Below are 17,097 nucleotides of genomic sequence, written 5' to 3'. Positions count from 1 at the left end.
CCTTCCACACTTGCTCATGAAATTGTGCAAACAAGGCCTGCAGAGCACAGTGAGGACAAGGGGACGGGTGAAAAGAGGTGGGTGTGTATAGAGTGGATGGCTTTAAAAGGCATCTAAGGGCATTGAAGGTCCTGTGGTCAGCCAGCTTTCTCTTATGAAACTGCAATAGGGTGTACGATTTTTAACACTTCAATCTGTCCCTGGAAAAGACACCACCACTGTAACTTTCAGAAGTGAACCCATGCGTTGCATGTGTTACAAAACAAATTCTTATTTGCCCAGTGGGCCAATACTATCCAGCATAGAGAGCCAGACAAATACACATATGTTCTGACCGGGCCTTCTCATGTTGCAATAACTAATTTCACTCCAAATAGAGTTGCCAAAAGTGATTCAGATTTTTCATCAAACTCGAACAAACAGATTTCTATACATATTAGGTAAAACTGGTTAAAGCACTGCGCTTTATTGCCTCCCATACACCCGCCCAGGAAAATCCTGCAGATTGGAGCTGCCTAATCACAACACTAGCCTAAATAAATAACACCATTTAGTTCCAGCATGACCCAGCCTGAGAATATGGTAATGTTGCCATGCATCTTTCAACTAACTCATATATCTTGAAATGTTGAAGGCCTCAAACAACTATTGGCTCCGGAAGGGATTTTTAATTTCATAAAACATGTGCTGTTTTCTGTCTGCAGGAAGCTTTGGAGTATCAGTCTCATCAAGAAAGCTGCAAACTGGCTCCAAAACGTAGCGACTTTGTCAGACCATCTGGCGGTTTATCTATCTAAGCCTCAAGTGTTATGAACTTATCAACTTCTCTACTAGACATTGAAAATCCATTACTAAAAGCAAAATCACTTAATCAGTGCAGTGCTTGTGGAGGGTAACTCCTGTACTTATTAGCAATGTGTACCTGGATCTCCATTGGGGCCCTTGAAAAGAAAGATAACTTTTGTGAAACTACAAGAAAGGTCATTTGTAATCACGCCACACAGTAAATAGTTTGTAACAGGTGAATTTAACCTCTTTACTTAGGGTACACCACCAGACTGTCTCTGTGGTACCTTTGTATATGATCATTTTCCATCAAACAATCTGTCCTCGGTACAAACTGTTCATTCCCGCAACCAACCAGGACAGGGATTCCCTTTTACTTATGGGAGCAGCTCTAGCCTTGATCATATATTTAAACTCCTAGCTAGTCAGCTTTATATGTACTCTCTTTCGATTGTACAATTCCATGAAAGCGATCCCCTGCCATTGGCCACATCATTCAGCCTAGACGTCCCTTCAGCAGACCTCTGAAAGGTGATAGGCAATTCAGACTGTTCTGATTCTGGTCTCATAAAGAGGATAAAGTGAAGCAGAGTTTCATTAGAAAATTGAAAACAAATGCAAGCGTTGGTGGCCGAATTGTTAATTATTTTTTATGGAAGATGATAATTCAATCCACAAGCCAGTGTCAGTCTCAATATAAAACCAGTTTAAAAATACAACCTCTTCTGACCTATCACTGTGCAAATTAGGATTCCTAAATTTAGTCTTTGGAATACACTCAAAAATTACAGAAGGAATACAGCTCTCAGGCATGGACAAAGACTGCAATATGACTAAATCCAAGACCGTGGCAGTCCAGTGTGTTAAAAACTTAGGAAGTCTATACCATACTACTCTGTAGAAGGAAAAAACGATTTGCAATGAGGGTGAATGGCGGGTTCTGCATAGGCAACAAGCATGAAAGGCCCAGAACAAATTCTGGCAGTTTGTCATAAGTCTAGAAAATAAGTCACTCTCCAAGGGAGATGAGGCACCATATGTGGACTGGGTTGAGCTCATAAAATGTCCACCTCTGCACCTGACCCACAGCAACATGCAACTTTAAGCCACTTGGAGCAGCAGTCTGAGAATCATGACTATTTGTTTGAGTTGATCACCAAAATCTATACTTAAAGGGCAATAAATACAATCAGACAAAATGGCACCCAGGTCCCATGGCTTACTGGACTCTCAGTTTATAGCAGACAGTGCATTTTGGAAACATTTGTTAACCCTCTCAAATCAAACAATGTGTGAACTTCTAGAAGGTTTGCAAAACCACTTTGGTATCTCACGGAATATCCGACGAATATTAGATTTTAAGCCTATTTCTCTGAAAAAGTAGACACATTTGCTTATTTTGAGAACTCATGATTCTAAAGAAAGTGCTTATTCTAAGCATACCTTTACCAATAATCATGCACTCTCTACAATAGTAACGCTCATCAGGATATTTTCTACATACTTCTTAGTTACTTTGCTCGAATAGTTAACACACTATTCTTAGTAACTATGAAAGCCAAACAGTAATACCACATCATCGAAAAAGTGCTCTTGTCAGCGCTAGCTTTACCATTCTGCTCTCCACCCCACCCATCCTCTCGTTCACCATTCCACACAACTGAAAAAAGCCAATAGCTTCCCACAGGCAAGACCTATTGGCTTGTCAAAATGTGTTTCTTTCTTCTTCTGCTAAGCTGTCCTCATTTAATTTCATACTATAAGGATTTTCTTGAAGAAATGAGAAATCAAAAACAAGAAGCATCTGGCTAGTGCACTAACCTGAGGTATGTGCAAAGGGCTAAAGTAGCTGGAGCTTTGAGCCGCCATGAGATAATCATAGATGTAGTCAAGGCGAAAGAGGTATCGCATTGCTGGGTTACTGACCAGGTTTCAGGCTTCAAAGTTATAACAAATTCTACGTGCTAATCAGAATACAATCTCCTGCAGGAAATTTGGACAGGAGACTGAAGCTCTTACGTAATGAGCAGTTGTGTTACAGACATAGCCAACTTACCAGACACTTTCACAAGAAACCTCGGCAGCAGGAAACTCTGGTCTTGAATTGCTCAGCATAATATTATTAGTTAGCAGCCATTGTAAAGCAAACAAATAATACCAGGCACTCCAGCAGGAAACAAGGGCAGCAGGGCAGCAGGAAATGGAGATACAAGGTCTCAATTCACAACAAGACTTGTGAGTCACTTTTCCAGGATTTATTGCAGAAATATATGGTACGTGACCGGCAGAGCAAACTTCAACCAGCAACTGCCATATCTCCCAATGTTCTTATTCCACCTTAACCGAGGATTCACAAGTGGCTCGTGCCCCGGGTTCTGAGCACAGAGCAGGAGCTCTGTAGTAGCTCAGCAATACATAATAAGTCACCAGCCACTGCTCAAACAAATATACCACATGGTCCAGGAGGGAACAAGGACAGCAGGAAAGGCAGGTCTTTAATTGGCCGCTCAGCAGTGCATTTTGTTTCAACAAAAATTCCAGGCACTTGTACTTCATTAAACAGACTTTTACAGTGCACATAAACTAAAGTGCACAGCATTCTTTTTAAATGAAACATTCAGCATGCCATCCAAGATAAAGTACATAGCAGAGTGCATGGCACCTACCCAATTAGAACATCGGGATGACAGCAGGGGATGTCCAGCACAGGCAGACCGGGTATAACAAAGACAGGGCCATGGTGACATCACTAGTCACCTAAATATGCTGCTATTAACAACAATGTCCTTTATTTTCTTCTGAATTAAGAAAATAAAACACAATACATTGTAAGCAGATTAAAGTCTCGCAAACAGATAATAATGATGATGATGATAATGAGGTAGATACAAATAATAATCATCATCATCACCATTATTATCATCATAACCGTTACTAAGTTGCACAGTGACGTTCTTAATTGACATTGTGCCCTCCACCAGTGCTGCTGCACCTGTCTTCAAGACTCAACAAGGTTGTTTAGGGAGGCCAATATCCCTTTGTTACCAAACCCATTATATTATTTACACTAGCCTTTCAAAAATAAATACATTTTTTTGCTGCTTTTCTTGACTTTGTTATGATATATTTTGACATGCGGACACATGCCAAGCCCACTTCCCAGGTGGCATTGTGTATGGTCAACATCCTTGGGCATCAGGATGCATGGGAACAGGGTGTGTGGTGTAAACTGGGCACAGGGCAAACTGGAAGGAAAAACCCCTCCCTCACAACCCCCCTAGGGAGAAGCTGAGGCCACAGATCATGGTTGAAGGCCATGCCGTCGTCTGCTTGCATGGTTTTCTCATAGCCATGCCTGGAATCGAACTTTGTGCAGGTCACTTAGTACATCATTTAAAATGAAAGGAAAACACTTAAAACTTTTTGAAGGACAGTTACAAGAATTTACCCAAGCTGCATTTAATTCTGTAAATTAATGGAACATGAGCAGGAAACCATCAAACCTTCTGCTAAATGTGCTCTAATGGTATGGAAGGCAAAGATGTCTGCTTACCTAATTTGAGGCCTTTTTCTTGTTCATCAAGTTTGACACAAGCGGTTCGTCTGCGTGATCATCTTTAAACACTTTTTTGAAATGGTAGCATGACTCCAAACATGTTTCCAGATAGGAGTTTAAACGTAAACAAAAGAATGTTGCAGCACAACTTGTGACCTTCTTCCTCTCTTCTTACTGAATGATAGTTTATCTGTTCACATACGACAGCAAACATACGCAAGGCCCAAAAAATGGTGATAAGTTTCTAGCTCTTGTCATCCAATCCCATCCCACGAGTCAATATTTTGATGACAACATGTTACCCTTCTTTTTCATTTGATCCTGTTATCAAATCAGATTAGAAGTTTCCATTTATGAATTTTCCCACTGAAATTTCCCAACTGAATGAAATATACTAACAAATAAATATAAGGTCAGTGAATGTGCAAAATCTGGTGTGAAACTACTTTGGAATTTTGAAGATGGGGGTCAAAAGATCAGCTTTAACAAGTGAACAGGAGGAGAATGAGAGCCTATATCTTTGGGGAATTTCGATGTGAGTATCGGTTGGTCCTAGATGCATGCTCCTGAGTGTATGTCTTAAGGCTTTCCAAGCAGTTGGTGCGTAAACGATCCTATACCTTATGGACAGACATGTGTAGGTGTTTGCCAAGGGATCAGATTTCAAAGGGCGGTGTAATGATGATGAGGTCTAATCTCTTTAGGTTTTTACCTATTAAAGTCTCTTCATATGCAAAGTATTTCTTTGTAAAATGTGGAATATTGCCCTTCATTCTAAGGAGTTCATAGTGAGTGCTACCAGTTGAGTCTGTGCACTTCTTTGTGGAGATGCAGCCTTATCATTAGGAAAGACCAAATCCTCTCTGCAGTCTTCACCAGAATGAGTATGATTTTTCAAGTTTATGATCTAAGATTTAGTAAGGAAACCAGTGCCTTAAGTAGAGTTTGCAGGAGAGGCTACTCCACCACAAAGGTGATGGAGTACCAAATTTAGCAAACTACTGGGTTGCCTGTTCTATTTAGAGTGAGTCGAACTCTCTTGATTCCACCAGCAGAGCCTCTGATGTCCCCGCCAGTGGAAGCCTTAGACCCTCACAGGTATAGCTGCATGGGTATAAGTATCTCAGACCATCTGTCCTATTTACGGCAGACATTTAGGAGTACTTCTTTCCTTTGTGTGAACCAACCAATGAAACTCTTTTTGTTTTATTTGCAGTATTGGATAGCAGAAGCTCCGTCCATCACCACCCCCTTTTGTACCGCTTTGTTCGCCATAAGTTGGCAGGGTATGCTCAGACGTGAGACCCTTGCTCACTTTGCCACTGGATTCAAGCAAGCCTGGCTGAAGACAGCTGAAATGCCAGAAACCGGTCCTAGAAAGCTTGTTTCCGGTCCAAGGAAGGCATGGCTTGGCATTTTGGGCTGGACTGTTCCCATGAGGCACAGGGTCAGACTGATTTGCGTATGGCCATGTCTGAACTGGGGTGGCAGAGTGGGCTAAAGAACGGTGATGGATCAAACCCAGATCTGTTGACTGGGTGTGAGTGTTTGATTTGTTCTGATGCTCCGTCCATCACCACCCACTTTTGTACCGCTTTGTTCGCCATAAGTTGGCAGGGTATGCACAGACGTGAGTCCCTTGTTCACTTTGCCACTGGATTCAAGCAAGCCTGGCTGAAGATGGCTGAAATGCCAAAAACCGGTCCTAGGAAGCTTGTTTCCGCTCCAGGGAAGGCATGGCTTGGCAGTTCGGGCTGGACTGTTCCCATGAGGCACAGGGTCAGACTGATTTGCATATGGCCATGTCTGAACTGGGGTGGCAGAGTGGGCTAAAGAATGGTGATGGATCAAACCTAGATCTGTTGACTGGGTGTGAGTGTTTGATTGGTTGTGATGCTCCGTCCATCACCACCCCCTTTTGTACCACTTTGTTTGCCATAAGTTGGCAGGGTATGCTCAGACGTGAGTCCCTTGCTCACTTTGCCACTGGATTCAAGCAAACCTGGCTGACGGCGGCTGAAATGCCAGAAACCGGTCCTAGGAAGCTTGTTTCTGGTCCAGGGAAGGCATGGCTTGGCAGTTCAGGCTGGACTGTTCCCATGAGGCACATGGTCAGACTGATTTGCATATGGCCATGTCTGAACTGGGGTGGCAGAGTGGGCTAAAGAATGGTGATGGATAAAACCCAGATCTGTTGACTGGGTGTGAGTGTTTGATTGGTTCTGATGCTCCGTCCATCACCACCCCCTTTTGTACCGCTTTGTTCACCATAAGTTGGCAGGGTATGCTCAGACGTGAGTCCCTTGCTCACGTTGCCACTGGATTCAAGCAAGCCTGGCTGAAGACGGCTGAAATGCCAGAAACCGGTCCTAGGAAGCTTGTTTCCGGTCCAGGGAAGACATGGCTTGGCAGTTCTGGCTGGACTGTTCCCATGAGGCACAGGTTCAGACGGATTTGCATATGGCCATGTCTGAACTGGGGTGGCAGAGTGGGCTAAAGAATTGTGATGTATCAAACCCAGATCTGTTGACTGATGTGAGTGTTTGATTGGTTCTGATGCTCCGTCCATCACCACCCCCTTTTGTTGATGTGCTGCAGATCGGCGCATATAAAATCTCCCTGCTTCCACAGACAGAGTAAATCTACAGTCACACGCACATACATACATCATACGCTAGGGCCCATCACACTGAAACTCATTCTAATTACTCTATCCACGCTGAATAAGGGAGAGAAACCTAAACCAATCTGCATCTACAATGAGGTCAATGCAACCATAAAGTTATTGCCCTGAGTCATGATTTTAAACATAGGAAATACATTGGAAACTCAATAAATGACAAGAAATGAACACCCAACACTGTATTTCCAACAAATGCTTATTTATCTAAATTAATTCAAATGGAAAGTCAATCATTAGCAAAATCATTATTCTCATAGTTACCTATTCTAGCTAAATGGGTCAGGACAGGTCTCTCGGTAAAGTCTCTCGAGCTGCCGTCCTCAGCATAGGTTCAGGAAGAAGTCCAAACGCATGTGAACGCAATGAACGCGATGGACGCAATGGAAACCCAAAGAATGAACGAACACAGACCCTCTCTAGTCGAACATATTTATAGGAAAAATAACAAATAAAAGTAACAAACAAATGTCGAATATCCGTTGAGCCGCTGAGCAGAGCGAGCAGGAAAGGATGTCACTCAGTTACATTTAGGAAACCTCCGCTCAGGAAAAATCACAAAAATAAAAAGACGGAAGAAGGAAACTCGAGTTTGCAAATGTATCTTTCGTAAATGTTCTTTCCTTGATATCTTAACAGAGCCACCGCAGACTAGTTATTGTTCATTGTGGCTTTATCCTTGTCCAAGGGCAGCTGGAATCGTTCCCAGAACTACTGTCCTCACGGAAAACTTTCTAACCAGGCGAAGGCTCCGGTCAGGTGACTCTCGACCATGTTCAGCAAGGCCTCCCATCAAAATTCAATCACTCGAGTGCAGGCTGTAAAAGGCAGCCATCTTGTTTTAGGCCAAACGGACCATCTTAATTAAAAGAAACACAAAACAACGTTACCACAGCATAATGATTAAACAGTGTCAATCCCCACTAATACCCATATGTATATGTAATTATCTAGCCTTCTGCAACGCAATAAAGCATTAGTACACGTTATTTTAAAAAACGTTTGTGCTTTAAACAAATAGCACTTTGCAACATTCATTTAATTAGAACCGCACATTATTATTAATCAACATATATGCATTCCCACGTGTAGTTTCTCTCATTAGTAATGTTGGTTAGTCTGACCTTAACAAGACAAACTATTAATTAGTGTTTTTAAACTAGTATTTTTAATCAAAACATATAAACAAAACTGGAGCTTAAAACCCGATAAATTTTCAACAGAAAACTCTGCTCCAGCAATCCCCCCTTTGGTGATATCTTATCACCACAAAAACCAACCCAAAAAAAAAAATTTGTCCCAATTTTAGTAGAAATCAAAAATGTCTTTTAAAACACAACATTAAACACCAGACTCCCTCACATCATCCCTCTTTGACTCCAAGTAAACACTCTCCCTCAATTCTTCTAATTCTATTTCTTGTGGGTCTCTCTTTGACCTCTTTTGTTTCTTTTCAGTATTTCTTCTAATTATTCTCTTTTTCCCTCCCCTGTTTTTACAACACAAACACCCCAATCTTAGTATCAATAAAGCAACAATTACGCATGTCAAAGGAAATAAAATTTTACCAATAAAAATACTACCTATCTCAGCAATAAAACTCTTAACAGCAACTATCTTATTAGCTATTTTAGTCCAGACACTTTCAGCTTCCAGTGGTACTAATTCTTCATGCAAATCAGTAATATTTTTGATATAGACCTTTAGGTCTTTGCTTTCGTCAGGAATGTAAGTGCAACAATGTTGAACTTTCAGCATTCCACAGACTCCACCCTCCTTGGCCAATAGAATATCAAGGGCAAGTCGATTTTGCATAGACATGGCACGTACGGCAATCATCTCCGTATTTACCAAAAGAAACCCTCCAGCGGTACTTGTCGATAAGCGATCCACCAATGTTGACAGTTTCCGAATCCCATATGCATATAAAGAAATTCCCACTGCTGGAATTAAAGCACCAAAAATATCACCCACTATTTCTGACCAAGTTTCTCTTTTAAAACGTGTTAGTAAATTAATGTGTTCTACATCTTCTATCCTATCTATATGAAAAATCTTGGGAAAAACCAGGCCCACATAACACGTGCCATACCAATGATCAGGCAACTTGTAATAAGCCTTGTTCCCACAAACATAATACACTCCTGGGAAAACTGGATCTTCTCTACCTTTAAAACCCCATACTGTTGCAATGAAGTATGTATCATGACACTCACTAGTCCCAACAAAATATGTATCATATTGAGACTTCTTTCTGGTAATGCATAGTTTACCCTTCTGTGGTGCATCTAAAGCTAAAGTTGGACTAGCTCCATTCTTCAATTCTCTTCCCATTTCAATGTCCCAAATTGTCTCACTCACTTTATATTTCCCTGCCTTCTCATGCATACTTATTCTCCTTTCCTCTACCATGTTTAAGAAAGCCTTCTCCTCTTCTTTTAAACTGCAAGTTAAATTGTTTCTAAAAATGTAATCTAATGCTAATTCTTCTTTCTCAATAAAAATCTCACCAAAAATGTTAGCTTCTTTAGCTGGATTCAGCTTTTGGTTCATAGGCAATTGCCCAAAAATGGTATCTTTGTTAGACATCTCATAATCTATTTTCCCTAACAAATAAAAACACTACTTAGCACACTACATGAAATCCCATACGTAGCTGGTAAATGGTGATAAGTAACACCTTCTGAAACGGATGCAGGTAATTGCATGCAGACGTAGCAATCCCTTACTTCCATTGACTTTACGTATTCGTACAATAACTTTGAAAAAATATTGCTAGAAAAATCATTAATTGACCTATCCTTATGTATGTAAATGTTACTAATTCTAGTTGGAACTACTTTTTGTGAACTTTTCTCTACATTGGTCACATTCTCAGTATGTATTCCAAACTCATCTATTGTTACTCTAAAAGTAACTAGTAAAGCTAGAACAACACATAATAGCATTAATAATCCAGTACAGCAGCAGCACATTTTACACCATCTTTTCAAAAAGGCACATCTACTTTTATTATTCTCTGTGTTAACCATTTTACTACTTTGACAGTGTCTTTTGACTTAGCCTCTTCTACTTCACTACTGAAACACTGAGAACACTAGGGGGCCGATTCACAGAACTAACTTAAGACAAAATCCTAAACTTACTACTTTTGGTATTCACAGAAGTTAGGATTTTGTCTTAAGTTTGTCTTAAGACAAACTTAGGACAGACTTAAGACAGACTTAAGACAAACTTAAGACAGACTTAAAACAAACTTAAGACAGACTTAAGACAGACTTAAGACAGACTTAAGACAAACTTAAGACAAACTTAAGACAAAATCCTAACTTAAGTCAGTCTTAAGTCTGCCTTAAGTCAGTCTTAAGTTTGTCTTAAGTCTGTCTTAAGTTTGTCTTAAGTCTGTCTTAAGTCTGTCTTAAGTCTGTCTTAAGTTTGTCTTAAGACAAACTTAAGACAAAATCCTAACTTCTGTGAATACCAAAAGTAGTAAGTTTAGGATTTTGTCTTAAGTCAGTTCTGTGAATCGGGCCCTAGATTATTCCAAACAGCTAATTTCAAATTTTCTTCTTTTCACTTCTCCAAGTGATTCCTTTAGTTTACTCAATTTGGATTTTCATCACTCTTCACTTCTTCTTCAGCAACATCAAATTGTATCAGATCATCAACAACATCCTGTGCATCCGACTCTTCTCCAATGTCAGTCAGGATAACTTTCAGGATTCCAACAGATTTTCCCTCTCCCTCAACCACTTTTCTCAAGATCCCCTCTGGATTGTCTTGACTCTCTGCCTCTTCTTCTTCTCCTTCAGGCAGTGCCACATAAGACCATTCCGGTGACCTGTACTTTTGGTTGGGTTTTCTAATTCTTTTGATCTCCTCTGGTTCCTTTGATTTCCTTTGCTCCTCTTCCTTCGCTTGATTTTGACTCGACACTTCGTTCACTTGTTCAGCTTTCGATGAATTCACTCGTGTCAGTCGATACCTCAGCCTCTTTATCCTGTTAGGCCAAAGATCTCCTCTTACACTCCTCTTTGGTCTCACTTCTTTATTATTCCTTTCTCCGATCCAAGTTCTCTTTCTCAGAACTCGACCCTCTAATTTCTCATTCTCACTCTCATCTGATTCTGTCTCATTTGCCTCTTGTTCTTCCGCAATTTTCTTTTGTTCCACAGTCTTTACCACCACTGATTGAGATTTCCCTATTTCTGTCCCTCCTCGGGTCTCCGACACGCAATCTTCTTGCTGTCTACTTGTCCCTTCACCTAGCTTATCAGAAGTATTCCCTACAACTCCTCGGGGGTCTTCCGCAATCTGTCCCTCTCTATCTTTTTCTGACCCTGCTTCTTCAGGTGTAATCTCAAGTGGAATTTCAACCTCCTCATCTGATTCAGGAGTATTCCCTGTGGAATTGCTCTTTTCTCTTCTTTCTTCTCCACTGCTTGTTGGAACTTCAGGCACTCTTACAGAATCCGATCTCTCCTCCGAAACTCTCAATGTTTCCCTTGAAGCCTCTTTTGGAAAGAAAGAATCACCTGACTCTCTTTCTCCTTCAGCTCTTTCAGGATTCTTTCTTCTTTTCACTGGCTCAGTTTCTTCATCATCACTCGAATCTGACTCTTCAAAATACTCTTTACCAGTCCCTTCTTTTGGATTTGGAACTCTCAGAGTATGACTTGCATGCACCCAGTTCTTCACACCGGCACACTTTACTGCAGTTGTCGTAGTCCGAATAACTTGTCTTGGCCTTCCCCACCTTGGAACCAAGCAATTTCTTCTTCTGTGTACCTTAATCCTCATCCAGTCTCCTGGACTCAGATCATGGGCTTGCTTCTTCTCAAGTGTGGTAGCGTCTTCTCCAACCTGGTGAAACACAGAATGAACTGCGTCAGCCAGGCCTTTACAGTAATCCAAAATCATGTCATCAGTTATTGTCATCAACTTGTTGACAGGCACAAATGCATGTCTCATCGCACGTCCCATTAAGATTTCGTGCGGACTCACACCTGTGGTTCTATCTGGAGTAGACCTAATAGTCATCAGCACTAGAGGCAAGACATCAGGCCATTTCATTCCAGTGGCTAAACACATCTTACCAATTCGGTTTTTTATTGTGCCATTCATCTGTTCGACGACTCCAGAAGCCTCTGGTCTGTATGCACAATGTAGCTTCTGCTGTATGCTCAATGCTTCACAAATTAAACCCATAAGCTCATTGTAGAAGTGTCCACCTCTGTCTGACTCAATTGTCACTGGGAACCCGTACCTAGGAATCAACTCTCTCAACAGTAATTTTGCAACCGTTATACCATCATTTCTCCTAGTCGGATAGGCCTCCACCCATCTTGAGAACAAACAGACTACCACTAGAACATACCTCAATTTGTTCACTTGGGGCATTTCAATGAAATCTATTTGCATTCTGGTAAAAGGACCTCCTTCTCTGCCTATTGTTCCTAGACTCACCACTGTCTTTTTCCCAGTATTGAACTGTTGACAAATCAAACATCTCTGACAGATGCTTTCTGCAATCAACCTGAACTTTGCATTATACCAGGTTTGCTTGAATGACCTAATCATTGTGTCCCTCCCCAGATGTCCCTGGCCATGATACATTCTTGCCATTGTCGACAGCATGGAGTTTGGCATGACTGGTCTACCATCTCTATAGATCCAAACATGATCTGTCTCTCTTGGGGCACAACCTGCCTTGATCCAATCTCTCATTTCCTCATTTCCTGCCTCATCCTGCAACTGTTTCACTTCATCCCACGTTTCTAGGACATTAGTAAACATCACAGAACAAAAAGACATTACCCTTTCTCGTGCCCTATTAATCGAATGATTATTCTTCGCACAATACTGCGCTATGTCATTGGCAAATCTATTACCAAGAGTAACAAAATCATCTCCTTGTCCATGAGCAGCACACTTTACAACTGCTAATTCTTTAGGCAGCTGTATCGCCTCAAGCAATTTTCCAATCACCTCAGCATTCTTTATTGGAGTCCCACTCGACGTCAAGAAATCTCTCTGTAGCCAAAGCTGGCCAAAGTCATGAACGACTCCAAACCCATACTGACTATCAGTCATCACAGTCACTCTCAGATTCTTCCCAATTTTACAAGCTTTCGTCAATGCCACCAATTCAGCCACTTGAGCAGATCTCACTCCTTTCAAAGGCGAAGCTTCCATAACTTCTGAAACCTTGCACACTGCATATGCTGCACTCAGCACACCATCATCAGTCCTCAGACATGATCCATCCACAAACAACACATGATCACTCTCAGGCAATGGTAAATCTCTTATGTCTGGTCTTGGTTTTGTGCAGTAATCAAGCACATCCAAACAATCATGATCAACATCATCTCCAACATTCACATTATCAGCATCTGGTAACAATGTTGCTGGATTCACATTCACACATCTCTCAAGAGTCACATTTGATGCTCCCAGAATGATTTTCTCATATTTAGTCAGCCGACTATGTGACATGTACTGCTTCTTGTCAAAAGAATAGCCACATCATGAGGTACGATTACCCTTACAGGATATCCCATTATTATACCCTCACTCTGTTCCAAGCTTCTGCATGTAGCAGCTACTGCTTTCAGGCAACCTGGCAAACCCACAGCTACGGGGTCAAGTGTCGATGAGAAGTACGCAATCGGCCTTCTCAGTTGTCCATGCTTCTGGATTAACACTGAAAGTGCACACCCATTTCTCTCACTGCAGTACAACTCAAACTCTTTCTCATAGTCTGGCATTCCCAAAGCAGGGGCTTCACACATTCTGCTCTTCAACTCTTCAAATGCTGCCATTTGTTCCCCATCTAATTCCAATGGGTCTCTCACCTCACTTTTGGTCAACTTAATCAGTGGCTTTGCTATCAGGGAGAAATTACTTATCCACTGACGACAATAACCCACCATCCCCAGAAACATCCTCACTTCTCTCTGGGTCATTGGGGCTCTCATTCCTCTGATAATTTTGATCCTGTCATCGGTCACCTCTCTCAGACCTTTTTCAATATTGTGTCCAAGATAATGCACCTCTTTCTTGCAAAATTGCAATTTGGCTGGAGATACCTTTAACCCTCCATCTGCCAGATGATTCAGTAAAGCTATGGTATCTACTTCACAAGCTTCACGTGTCTTCGATGCCACAAGTAAGTCATCGATATACTGCACTAGCACTGAGCTTTCAGGCATGATCAAACTCTCCAATGATTTCCTCAATAACTGATTGAATATCGAAGGAATCTCTGTATACCCCTGTGGGATACGACACCATGCTAAAATACGCTGGCCAAACCGAAATGCAAAAATTGGCTGGCTGTCATGATGCAATGGAATTGAAAAGAAAGCATGACACAAATCAATCACCGTATACCACTCAGCATCATGAGGAATCTGATACAAAATCACTGAAGGATTTGGCACACTGGGACAACATGCCACCACAATCTTGTTAACTTTTCTCAAATCTTGTACAATCCTGAATTTCCCATTAGGTTTCTTTAGCCCCATTATCGGTGAATTACACGGGCTACTCAGTATTTCTCTCAAAACACCCTGTTGAATCATCTTGTCAATTATAGGAGTTATTCCCTCAATTATCTCTGGTGTCAATCTATACTGAGGAATATTAGGATAAACAATCCCTTCTTTCACTGAAATCTTTACTGGATCTACATTATTCATCAATCCCACATCTTCTCCAGTAAAATCCCAAACTGCTGTTTTCACTGTGTGTCTCAACTCCTGAGGCAAATCATCTGGATTAAACACAGCATATGTACCAACAATCTCACTCTCTCTATTATCTAGAGTCATCCGGTACAAAACATCCTCATCTGGTGTCTCAAAAGCTATTCCATCCGGAGTACAGAAAATTGTACAATTCATCTTGCACAATAGATCCCTACCTAACAAGTTCACTGGACTAGTGTCACAGGCAACAAATCTGTGCATGTCTGAAAATTTCCCTATTCTCACCCTTACTGGTTCAGTAAGACGAGTCTTAATCTGTGTATTGGCTACACCAACCACTTGGATTGCTTCGTCCGAGAGAGGAAGATTTCTAATATCTGCTGACCTGACAGTTGATCTCGTCGCTCCTGTGTCTACCAAAAAAGTAACACTCTCCCTATTTATTTTCCCATCTACAAATGGTCCTGCCTGGTCTATTTCTAGAGTTGCACCAAGTATGCACTCTTCCTCCTCTCTTCGGCACCGTCAATAGTCCCCTTCAGACTCACTTCCCTCATTTTTTAACCAGTACTGCTGTACCGGGTTTGAACATCTCGGTTTGTTTACCTGCTCATCATTGTAGAATCCTGTGTCCTTGTTATACTTTTGGGACCCTCTATTCTGCGGCAAGGGCGGTTTTGGCTCTTGGCTCTGCTGTCTGACAACCTTCTGCTGTTGCTGCTGTTGATTACACCCCTCGTTCTGCACCTGTCGATTTAAGGATTTATTTTCATTACTCACTAATGGTGGATTGGTACACTCGGATCTCCAATGCCCCAATTGTCCACAGTTGTGACAAGGGAACTTCTTTTTGGCCTCCTCTAAATTCCCTTTCCCTTTTCCCGCATATCTGGGTCTAATCCCTGGATTATTTGCCTGCTCCACCAACTGTGCTTCTTGTCTCTCAGCAACTTTCACCTGTGCCCACATTGCCTTTTCTTTCAACTTTCTCTGTTTTGCTTCAATCTCATCACTGAAGTATTTTGCATGTCTCAAGATTTCATCAATCTTTTTACTCTGCCAATCAACTGTATGTTCACGTATTCTCTCACTTATTTCAGGTCTCAGGCCATATACAAATCTGTATACAAAATGACTCAAATCCTTGTCACTAAGCCTGGGCAAAGCACTAGGCTACGCTCGCGTAGTTTGCGAAGTTCGCGCTACTTCGCACTACGCGAACTGCACGTAGCACAGTGCGAACACGCGTAGCGTAGTGTTGCGTAGTGCTGCGGTCATTTTTTGCTTGCTCGCGGTCCTCAACGTCAAGTTGGCGACCGCGAGCAAGCAAAATGACATCCCGGCGAGACTTTTTCCTTGTTCGCGATCAGCAACTGCAAGTTGGCGATCGCGAGCATGGAAAATAAACCTCCCGGCAAGATTCCCAACGCGAGGAGGTCAGGTTTCTCATTGCGAGTGGTCGCGTATGCTCGCGACCGCTCGCGATGAGAAACTACCAGTTCGCGTTGAGAAAGCTGAAGCTCGAGTAAAAATCTACTCGAGCAGCAGAAAACTACAGCTCGCACTGTGCAAGATGCCATTTTCAATGATTGCACAGTGCCGGTTGCTTGTTCGCACTGTGCAATCATTGAAAACGACATCTGGCACAGTGCGAACAAGGTACTACGCAGTTCGCGAAGTGCTACGCGTAGCTCGCGTAGTGCGAACTTCACTTTGCGTAGCTTTGCGAAGTGCTACTTCGCGAACTACGCCCAGGCCTACTTGTCACCCAGGTGTTCATCTCCACTGAACTGTTTAAAAGCCAGTATCAGCCTTTCGTAAAAAGCATGAACTGATTCTTTCGCTTCCTGATGGGTTCGATCTATCTTAACCCAATCTGTCTCTTTCGGGGGTACTTTATTTTTCAGGAACACAATAACCTGATCATACTTCTTCATAACCTCTGGATCTGGTGCTCCTGTCTTCGGATCTCTTGGATACTCTTTTGCAGGCCAATCTATAACTATCTTACACTCTGCCCACAAGTCTGCTGGAACAATTATATCAAACAGACTATTCAGGTCAAGCCACAGCACTTTTGACAATTTCACAAACCTGTCTACCTGCCTATATGGGCTTTTCTCTCAGTCGAGGGAAATCATTCGTAAATGATAAAATATCCTGTCTAGTCCATGGAACATGTACATATCCACCTCCAGGAATTTCTCTCATAGGATAAGCATCCACTGTTTTCTCTTTTTCTCTCACAGGAAAAGCTGAATAAGTCCTGTCCACTGAATCTTCCCTTTTCTTGTACCACCTATCCTTCCACTATTCTACATCACCCCATTTTCGCAATAAGGCAATCATTTCTTTAATCT

The 17,097-nt window shown here is 41.8% G+C and overlaps 1 protein-coding gene across 1 annotated transcript in view; it reads left to right on the top strand.

Annotated features, from left to right (window-relative positions):
• Positions 1 to 17,097, top strand: part of GABRA3 (gamma-aminobutyric acid type A receptor subunit alpha3) — a 1,714,543-nt gene that overhangs the window by 1,549,314 nt on the left and 148,132 nt on the right. The window lies entirely within an intron of this gene.

This window comes from Triturus cristatus, chromosome 5_2 (assembly GCF_964204655.1).
Source record: "Triturus cristatus chromosome 5_2, aTriCri1.1, whole genome shotgun sequence".
Lineage (NCBI taxonomy): Eukaryota > Metazoa > Chordata > Amphibia > Caudata > Salamandridae > Triturus > Triturus cristatus.
This window is presented reverse-complemented; position numbering and strand designations above follow the sequence as displayed.